This window comes from Moschus berezovskii, chromosome 28, assembly GCF_049115385.1.
Source record: "Moschus berezovskii isolate FMDL1 chromosome 28, NW_MosBer_1.0, whole genome shotgun sequence".
NCBI lineage: Eukaryota > Metazoa > Chordata > Mammalia > Artiodactyla > Moschidae > Moschus > Moschus berezovskii.
The window spans coordinates 28,255,566-28,265,464 of record NC_142487.1 but is presented as its reverse complement, the minus strand read 5'-3'; positions in this window follow the sequence as shown (position 1 = coordinate 28,265,464).

The window sequence follows — 9,899 nt, the reverse complement described above, 5'->3', positions numbered from 1 at the left end:
GATCTTGGCCACATTATTGTCCGAGCCTTATTTCTAAAGCAGATGGAGTCATTCAGAAATGACTTCATTTGTATTAATTTGTTGCACTGTCTTCTGCTATTCTTCTCAGAAGAACTTTGCAGCCTTTGTCACAGAGAGCAGGGAAAGACAGAAGAATTTTCATCAGAAATTAAGAGGGAGATCAGCTCCTATCATTCACGGATACTGATATTCCAACCGAAAGGCAATTAAGCAGTGGCCACTTGAAGGCTGTGGAATGGTGTAAGGGTAATTATGCTACCTAAGATTCATGAGCTCTCATCTTTTAGTTAAGTCAGATGACAGACATATTGATCCAGTGCTTTAAAACGGAAACTCTTGGGAGCATTTTTTTTTTTTTTTGCTATTGTCAGTTTTCCCCCTGGCTCCGGAGTACCCAAGGGGCCATATCTGAGGGAAATCTCTGCCTTGACTGACTCAGAGCATCATTAACTTGCTGGAAAGAACAATCACTTCATTATCAATGGATCAGATACACAATCTCCCCATTACAGGCTACAGGGGATTCTACCTTGCCTTCCCTCTGTGGTCATCTCCAAGGAAAACAGCATGCAATCAACTCTTAATTCAACCATATTCGTAAACTTTCTGGAGAGATACAAACTTTCTGGTTTCAGAGATAAAGAAAGAATGAAAGTTTGGTTTTCTCATTGACCCGTGGTGGCTGTTTTTAAACTACTCTTTTGGCAACAGGGGCTTAAAGATGGTCCATGGCTTTTATGTGGTCAACAGGGTATGTCAGTTTACCATAGAAAGCCTTAGGTAAAGAATAGCATCTAATGATAAAATATGTAATCAGAATGTATCTTCATTGATATCAAAATACTTGAATGAAAGTTAAGAGGAATATATATGATCTTACCATCAAAACAGTAAGTATTCACTGACTTGAAGAACCAAAAATGCAGAGGAATTTTGTATTTGCTTTTCAGAGAAGTTGTTTCAAATAGTAACTTTTAGACATTTCTGAGATTATAATATATTTAAAATTTCCATTAGAGAGGCCTAAACTAGGAATTAAAAAGACAAATTATTATATAACATCGGTTTTCCTCTGTATATTAATTCCCTAAACTGCCATCACAAAATGCCATCAAACGAGTGTGCGTGCTAAGTTGCTTCAGCAATGACCCCGTGGACTATAACAGCCAGGCTCCTCTGTCCAAGGGACTCTCCAGGCAAGAATACTGAAGTGGGTTGTTATGCCTTCCTCCAGGGACCTTCCCGATCCAGGGATCGAACCTGTGTCTCTCATGTCCTCTGTAACTGGCAGGTGGGTTTTTACCCCTAGTGCCACCTGGGAAGCTTGCCATCAAATGCAGAGGTTTAAAAAACAGAAATTTATGCTTCCATCATCTTGGAAGCTGGAAGTTCAAGATCCAAGCATTAGCAAGGAAAATTTGGGAACACACATATACACACACACACACATACACATAGGGAGAAAAGCACGTGAAGATGAAAGCAGAGATCAGAGTGATGCTTTTACAGGTCAAAAAAGGGAAAGTGAAAGTCATTCAATCGTGTCTGACTCTTTGCGACCCCATGGGATAGTCCATGGAATTCTCCAGTCCAGAATACTGGAATGGGTAGGTAGCTATTCCCTTCTCCAGGAGATCTTCCCAACCCACGGATTAAACCCAGGTCTCCCGCATTGCAGGTGGATTCTTTACCAGCTAAGCTACCAGGGAAGTTCCTACAGGTCGAGGAATGCCAAATATTGCCAGCAAACCACCAGAAGCCAGGGGAGAGATGTGGAACACATTATCCCTCAGAACACTCAGAAGGTACCAACCCTGCCAATACCTTGATCTCTGATTTATAGCCTCTAGAACTGTGAGACAACTCATTTTTGTTGCATAAGCCATCCAGTTTGTGAGACTTTGCTGTGGCAGCGCTAGCAAATTGATTGAGCTTCCCTGGTAACTCAGAGAGTAAAGAATCCGCTTGCAATGTGGGAGACATGGGTTTGATCCCTGGGTTGGGAAGATCCCCTGGAGTGGGGCATGGCAGCCCACTCCAGCATTCTTGCCTGGAGAATCCCCGTGGACAGAAGAGCCTGGTGGGCTATAGTCCATGGGATTACAAAGAGTCGGACATGATTGAGCAACTAAGCACAACACAGCACAGAACTGTGAGACAACTCATTTTTGTTGTGTAAGCCATCCAGGTGTGAGACTTTGCTATGGCGGCCCTAGCAAAGTGAAAACAGCCACTGCTCCTGTGATCCCATTCTAGCTGCTCAGTAGACCTGTCCACGCCGTCCACATCAGCCTCTCTCTGGCCCTCTCTTTTACACCCGGTTTTTTTTTGCTTCCATGTCTCTCAATTATTTCCCCGTATAAAAAGTAACCTCTTTGTCAAGGAACCTATCTTTCTGTTTACCTCTAGACCTGTAACTCAGAACCAGGCTGGCACAGAGTGGGTACTGCATAGATTTTTTTTTTTCATAAGTATGTTTTGAATAATAAATCATTCTATGTTTATTACCTGCATTGTAACTCCTATTGATGTAAAAGAAAATAGTTTCGAATGAGTGAAATATCATAAGAATTAATTTGTAGCAGCCTGAAATTGTCAAAAAGATTGGTTATGTTATGAAAAAGTTTTATTTTTAAAGAATTAAGCCATAAAATCTTGGAACATGTCTTTGAAGTTTAGTTTTGATTTTAAAAAAGAGAATAACAACTAGCAACAACTAGTAACATAATTGAATTGGTAAAGGAATTGAATTTAAATAGAATTTATTACAATAATGTAAAAATAAACCAAATTGCTCCATCTATTCAAAACATCTTTTATTTGGCTCTCTAAAAAATGATAATTTGATTTGAAAAGATCAGATGTATTGACTGAAATGTGATTTCTATGGTACTTAATGGAAGAATGAAGAAAATGAAAAGGAAATTTATCTTTCATATTTGTTAATATCTGACTAGAGAATTGTGCAGGGTTGGTCTCAGTCATAGTATAATAGAATTCTTAAACTTGATATGTATCTAAAAATTATATTCATTAAAATCATTTGGATATCAAGATTCTTAGACAACCAGTATTGCGTTGCCAGTTATGAAGTGTTGCAGAAATCTTTAATACTTTGCAGCTGATGGTGCTGTGCCCTGTGAAAACTTCTTGAAAAAACTCCCATTGCTACTTTCAACGGATTCTGACCCTTCGCACTGAGAAGTTGTTTGTTAAGACTAAATTATGTCTAAGCAGAAGAATTTGGGACCTCTCATTTTTATTTTTAAAATTTTGTTTTTATTTTTATTTCCGGCTGTGCTGGGTCTTGGCTGATGTGCGGGCTTCGCCCTAGTGGTGCGCAGGGCTCCCCTCTAGCTGCGGGGAGCGGGCTTTGCACGGCCGTGGTTTCTCCTGCTGAGCACGGGCTCTCGGCGTGGGGGCTACAGCAGCTGTGGCACACGGACTTCGCACCTCCGGACCTCGTGGGATCTCACGGATCGGGGATGGAACCTGTGTCTCCTGCACTGTCAGGCGGGTTCTTTACTCCTGAGCCAGCAGGAAAGGCCCGAGACCCTCATTTTTAGTGTATATTTGTATTGCAGCAGAGCACACACCATGGTAAGCGTATAGCTCCATTAATTTTCACAAACTGAACACAGCAGTGTGATCAGCGCTAGAACAGGAAATAAAGTATTATTAGTCGAAGAGCCAGTTCAAGTGTTTTGAGCATTTTTCTGTTGCCGAGTTCGCCTTCTTCCTTACACGACCTGAAATGAGCCCTTGATTGGATTCATAGTCGCATGCTTGCACACGCTGGTTCCACTCTGTGGCTTGCTTTTTCAGTCTTTTGATAGTGTCTTTTATGAATAGGTGTCTTTTGTTTTAGTGGAGTTCAATTTCACAGTCTTTAACTTAGCACATTTTGTGTCCTGTTTAAGAATCTCTGCCTACCCCAAGGTCATGAAGATATTTTCCTGTATTTGCTTCTAAAAGCTTCACTGCTTTACTTTTCCTCTTTAAACCTATGGCTCATCTGGATTGATTGATACTTAGTGCCAAGAATGGTCAAATGTCATCTGTGATTATATCTGGGGGTTGTGATCATAGGTAATTTTATTTTTCTTTAAAATTTTTGGTATTTTTGCAATAAAAAATGTCTTGGCATTATAATTTTAAAAGTGTGAATTAATCACCATTCACTACATTGTACTGTGTAACAAAAAATGTTGAAATCTCAGTGGTTCTAAACAGGGGGTGTTTGGTTCTTTGCTTTCCTGTGTCAAGGACTGCCATTCAGTGAATGTGGGTCTTATCAAGCCTGTGGTTATAGGAGCTGAGTTCTGTTTTATTGTTCTTTCCATTCGAAGTGACGTGAAGTTGCTCAGTCGTGTCCGACTCTTTGCGACCCCATGGACTGTAGCCTACCAGGCTCCTCCGTCCATGGGATTCTCCAGGCAAGAATACTGGAGTGGGTTACCATTTCCTTTTCCAGGGGAATCTTACTGACCCAGGGATCAAACCCAGGTCTCCCGCTTTGCAGGCAGACGCTTTAACCTCTGAGCCACCAGGGAATTCCATTCTAAAATCAGGCTAAAGACTCTCCATGGCAGAGTTTCAGGAGCAAATAACCTGGCAGAAGCCTTCAATGCTCCTTAAAGTTTCTTTCCACTAGAGGGTAATATAGAGCTTGACTGCTCACATTCTACTCCATTAACCAAAGCAAATCACATGACTGAGGCCAAAGGTAATGGTGTAGAGAAAACTCTTGTAAGAGAAAGAGAGAATGAAAAGTTTTAAATATTGTAATCCAGCGCAGAGGCTGCTTTACAAGGCCACATATCTTGTACAATTTCTTCCTTGCTCTGAATTCCTCTGCATCACATTGAAAGCCTTTTATAACATGGCCCCAATCATCAACCCAACTTCAGAGCCTACCACTCTTCTATACAACCTTTGTGATCTTGTAGCTTTGGATTGGGGCTTCCCAAATGGCGCAGTGGTCAACAATCTTTCTGACAATGCAGGAGATGCCAGAGATGTGAGTTTACTCCCTGGGTCAGGAAGAGCCCCTGGAGTAAGAAATGGCAAGCACTCCAGTCTTCTTGCTTGGAGAATCCCATGGACAGAGGAGCCTGGCGGGCTGCAGTCCAGGGGTCGCAAAGAGTCAGACATGACTGAGCGACTAACACTCTCACTTTGCAGAGCACAGAGGAAGCAGTCCCCAGCACATAGTAGGCACTCAGCTAAAGTGTGTAGAATTGAATTACACACTAATATGTTCATGAAATAATATTTTTTAAAAGTTAGATGACTTTAAAAAAAAATCCCAGAGTTGTCAGTAGTGAAGACTTTGTAACCTCTAAGAAAAGTTGCCGATCAGTGAAGCAAAGCACAAGTCAAGAATCAAGTACAGTTCGCCCTTCAAGAACGAATGACTGACAACAATAAAGCTACAAGTGATTTATTACCTTCTTGAGGCGCATACATTTATTTTGCTCACGGTGTGTATTTTATACCTCCTAATAGCCTTGAAGAGACTTAAAAAAATATGCTCTGACTTTTATGTTTCCCAGGTCACTCTTGCTATTCTACCTGGTGGAGAGGAATAAAAGTGAGTTTTACAAGGGTTTGCCTCCAGTGGTCTTAGGGTTCACTCTGCCTTCTTTATAAAAGCATACCCTACTTGGTGGTAGTCAGAATTATTTTCAGTGCTGAGATAAACTTTAAGTTAATTTCTCATTATCTTCAGAAATATGGTCTGATGCTTGGGGATGAGGTCTGTCTTTCGTATGTTGTTCAGTTGATAAGTCCTGTCTGACTCTTTGAGACCCCATGGACCGCTGCACGCCAGGCTTCCCTGTCCTTCACTATCTCCTGGAGCTTGCTCAAACTCATGTCCATTGAGTCGGTGAAGCCATCCAACCATCTCATCCTCTGTCGTCCCCTTCTCCTCTGCCTTCAATCTTTCCTAGCATCAGGGTCTTTTCAATGAGTCAGCTCTTCACATCAGGTTGCGACACTGTTGAAGCTTCAGTTCAGCACCAACCCTTCCAGTGAATATTCAGGGCTGATTTTCTTTAGGATTGACTGGTTGGATCTCCTTGCCGTCTAAGGGACTCTCAAGAGTCTTTTCTAGCAGCACAGTTTGAAAGCATCAGTTCTTCAGTGTTCAGCCTTCTTTATGGTCCAACTCTCATTTCCGTACCTGACGACTAGAAAAACCATATCTTTGACGGGACAGACCTTTGTTGGCAAAGTGATGTCCTTGCTTGACCCTGGTCACTGTGAATGGAGGCTCGAGTGGACTCATGGCTTCACGAGCCACTGTCAGTCCCTCTTCCCACCGCTTCCTTGTTCTTTCCTTTTCTGCCTCTCTGTCTGCAACAGGAGCGCCAGACGGAGCGATATCAGCATGTGGACGCCAGTCCGTGGTGGACGTCTGTACGAAAGGTCTTAGTTGAAGACCATGCTGTGTAAGATGGAGCCACAAGCACAGGGAAGTCTGGCGGCAGAAGCTATGAGGAAGTGAGGTTGGGGGGTGAGCATTTCTGAAAGAAATACAGAAAAGGAAAGCTGTTTGCAGGGATGGCCGAGATGAAGGGCCATGTGATGCTGGGAGAAGACACACACACACACACAGTCTCACACACACACACACACTGTCTCACACACACACACAGACACACACACACATACACACACAGACACACACACAGACACACACACACAGTCTCACATACACACACACACTGTCTCACACACACACAGACACACACACACACAGTCTCACACACACACACACACTGTCTCACACACACACAGACACACACACACATACACACACAGACACACACACAGACACACACACACAGTCTCACATACACACACACACTGTCTCACACACACACAGACACACACACACACAGTCTCACATACACACACACACAGTCTCACATACACACACACACTGTCTCACACACGCACACACACACAGACACACACACACACAGTCTCACATACACACACACACTGTCTCACACACACACACACACACACACAGTCTCACATACACACACACACTGTCTCACACACACACACAGACACACACACACACACACTGTCTCTCACACACACACACAGTCTCACACACACACACAGATACACACATACACACACTAGTTCACATACACACACACACAGTCTCACACACACACACACAGTCTCACATACACACACACAGTCTCACACACACACACACACAGACACACACACATACACACACTGGTTCACATACATACACAGACACAGTCTCACATACACACACACACTGTCTCACACACACACACACAGTCTCGCACACACACACAGACACACACACATACACACACTGGTTCACATACATACACAGACACAGTCTCACATACATACACACACTATCTCACACACACAGTCACACACTGGCTCACACACACATCCATATTTTCCAGGGAGTCCCAGCCCCAGGGATTCTGATTCAGACAGGTCTTTGGTAGAGTCTGTAAATCTACATTTTTAACCAGTGCCGCAGGGTATTCTCAGTTTGGGAATTTTAGACCCTTCTTGGAAGAACTCTGGCTGCTTTGTGAGGTAACCTCTGCTCATCTTTCCAGCTTCAGTCCTAGGCAAACTATACAAATTCACACTAAATATAGAATCACACCTTTCTAGCCCCTTCATGCTTTTGCCTGTGTTGCTTGCCTTGCCTGGGATTCCTCTCCCTTTTTCTGATTCCTGTAAAAAGCCTCCTCGCCCTTACAAACTTAACTCAAACCTCAGCTTCTTTTGAAGCCTTGAACCCTCCTGTTCTCATCTCATTTCCTCCACTCAGTTAGGATTCCTGTTACATTATGTTAGCCCTTCCCCAATTTCTTAGCTCTCTTTTTAGAGAAAGTCTTGAATGTCTCCCATTCTCTCTCCTCCTACCTTTACCAAATCCAAAGTCCAAACTTCAAATTCCAAGTCTGCTATCCGCCCCATCTTCTGAATTTCTTAGGAACCTTTTGGTACTAGTCATTAGTCCCCTCTCTTCTCACACCTGACATTTCGTATGAAAAAGGCCAACAATACAAAAACCCTACAGATTCCCCCCATACGATTTGCACCTAGATTCAATAATTTTAACACCTTTTGCTATATTTGTTTTATCTTTTTTCTTTTTGCTGAACTATTTGAAAGTTGCAGATATTGTGTTAGTTTCTCTCTAAATGCTTTCGTATACATTTCCAAGGGCTTCCCAGGTGGTGTAATGGTAAAGAATCCATTTGCCAAGGCAGGAGATGCCAGAGAACCAGGGTTTGATCCCTGGGTCAGGAAGAAGGAAATAGCGACTCACTCCAGTATTCTGTGGACAGAGGGGCCTGGTGGGCTAGCATGGGTTTGCAAAAATCGGACACAGCTGACCATGCGCACACACCGTGTCTCCAAACATGAGGTCATGTCCCTATACACACACCTCACTGTTTGAATACACCCTCTCTGTATTTTCGTCAGTTTTCTCCCAAGTCAATGGCCATTCCTTCTCTATCTCCTTCACTAGATCTTCCTTTCCCCAACCTTTATATGTGGCTGTGCACGAAGAATTACTCGTTGTTTCTCTTCATTTCCCTTAAAAGTGTTTTGATCATTTTATTCCATCCTGTGTCATTTAAATTCCATCTACAGTTTGTAGGCTTCAGAATTCCCAGTCCAGTGATCTCATGCTTGAACCCTAGATATGTTTGCATGCGTGTGTGCAGGCTAAGTCACTTTAGTAGTGTCTGACTCTTTGGACCTATGAACTGTAGCCCGCCAGGCTCCTCTGTCCATGGGCTTCTCCAGGCAAGAGTACTGGAGTGGGTTGCCACTCCCTTTTCCGGGGGATCTTCCTGATCCAGGGATCAAACCTGGTTTTCACGCACTGCAGGCAGATGCTTTGCCATCTGAGCCACCAAGGAAGTTGCTCAGTACACTTCTGCTCCCCATTCCGCCACCCGGTGCCCTCTGCCTCCAACCCTCTTCTTCCAGATACGCACAAACCTCGATTCTTCACTGTTTGAGGCTCCACTGAAGTATTTCCCACTAAGTCATTTTTGATGATTACTTTATCTAAAATAGAATTCCCTTCCAACAGCATTTAGAATTTCTTACCTTCTTCAAAATCCCTATCAGTTTCTGAATGTGAATTTTAAACTTATTCATTATCTCTTTTTTGCCGAGGCCTCATCTCCATGAAAGCATGGGTTTTAGCGGCTTTTCGGCATGTAGCACCTGGAACATACAGGATGCTCAGTCACATCCATTGAGTTAATAGCTGAATGGTACACCAGGGGTCAGGGAGATGTGTCTATTCACGACAGCTCTAGACCCAGACACAGGGCCCGACACATGGTAGGGCTCAATTGATAGTTCTTGACTGAAGGCGGTAACACCCTGAATGTTCTTTATAGAAGCAGAAAAAAATCAGTTGTTCCCAGAATTTACTCTTAAGCTTTCTTTTCCTGGCAGGCTAAAATGGGATTCCCACTCATTTGGAAAAAAAATGAATATAACTCTCATGAAATTATTGTAGTGCTTTTCAAATGCCACCTCTCTTTTCCCTATAAGAAATATTTAGACTAGCAAGCCACTGCAGCTATGTAAAGACTCTAAAAATTATCATTAAAAAATGAAAAAAAAATCATAAAAAATGAGATCTCTTTACCCACTGTTTTATGGAATTCCAGTTTTAACATAAAACTAACTGTGCAAATTACATATTCTCTGTGTGTGTGTGTGTGTGGTGTGTATGTAATATATGAGATTTTGTGGTGCACCCACTATGTAGCTAAAAATGTACCCAATCTATGGGATTCTATGAGGCAGTAATAAGATGAAATCTG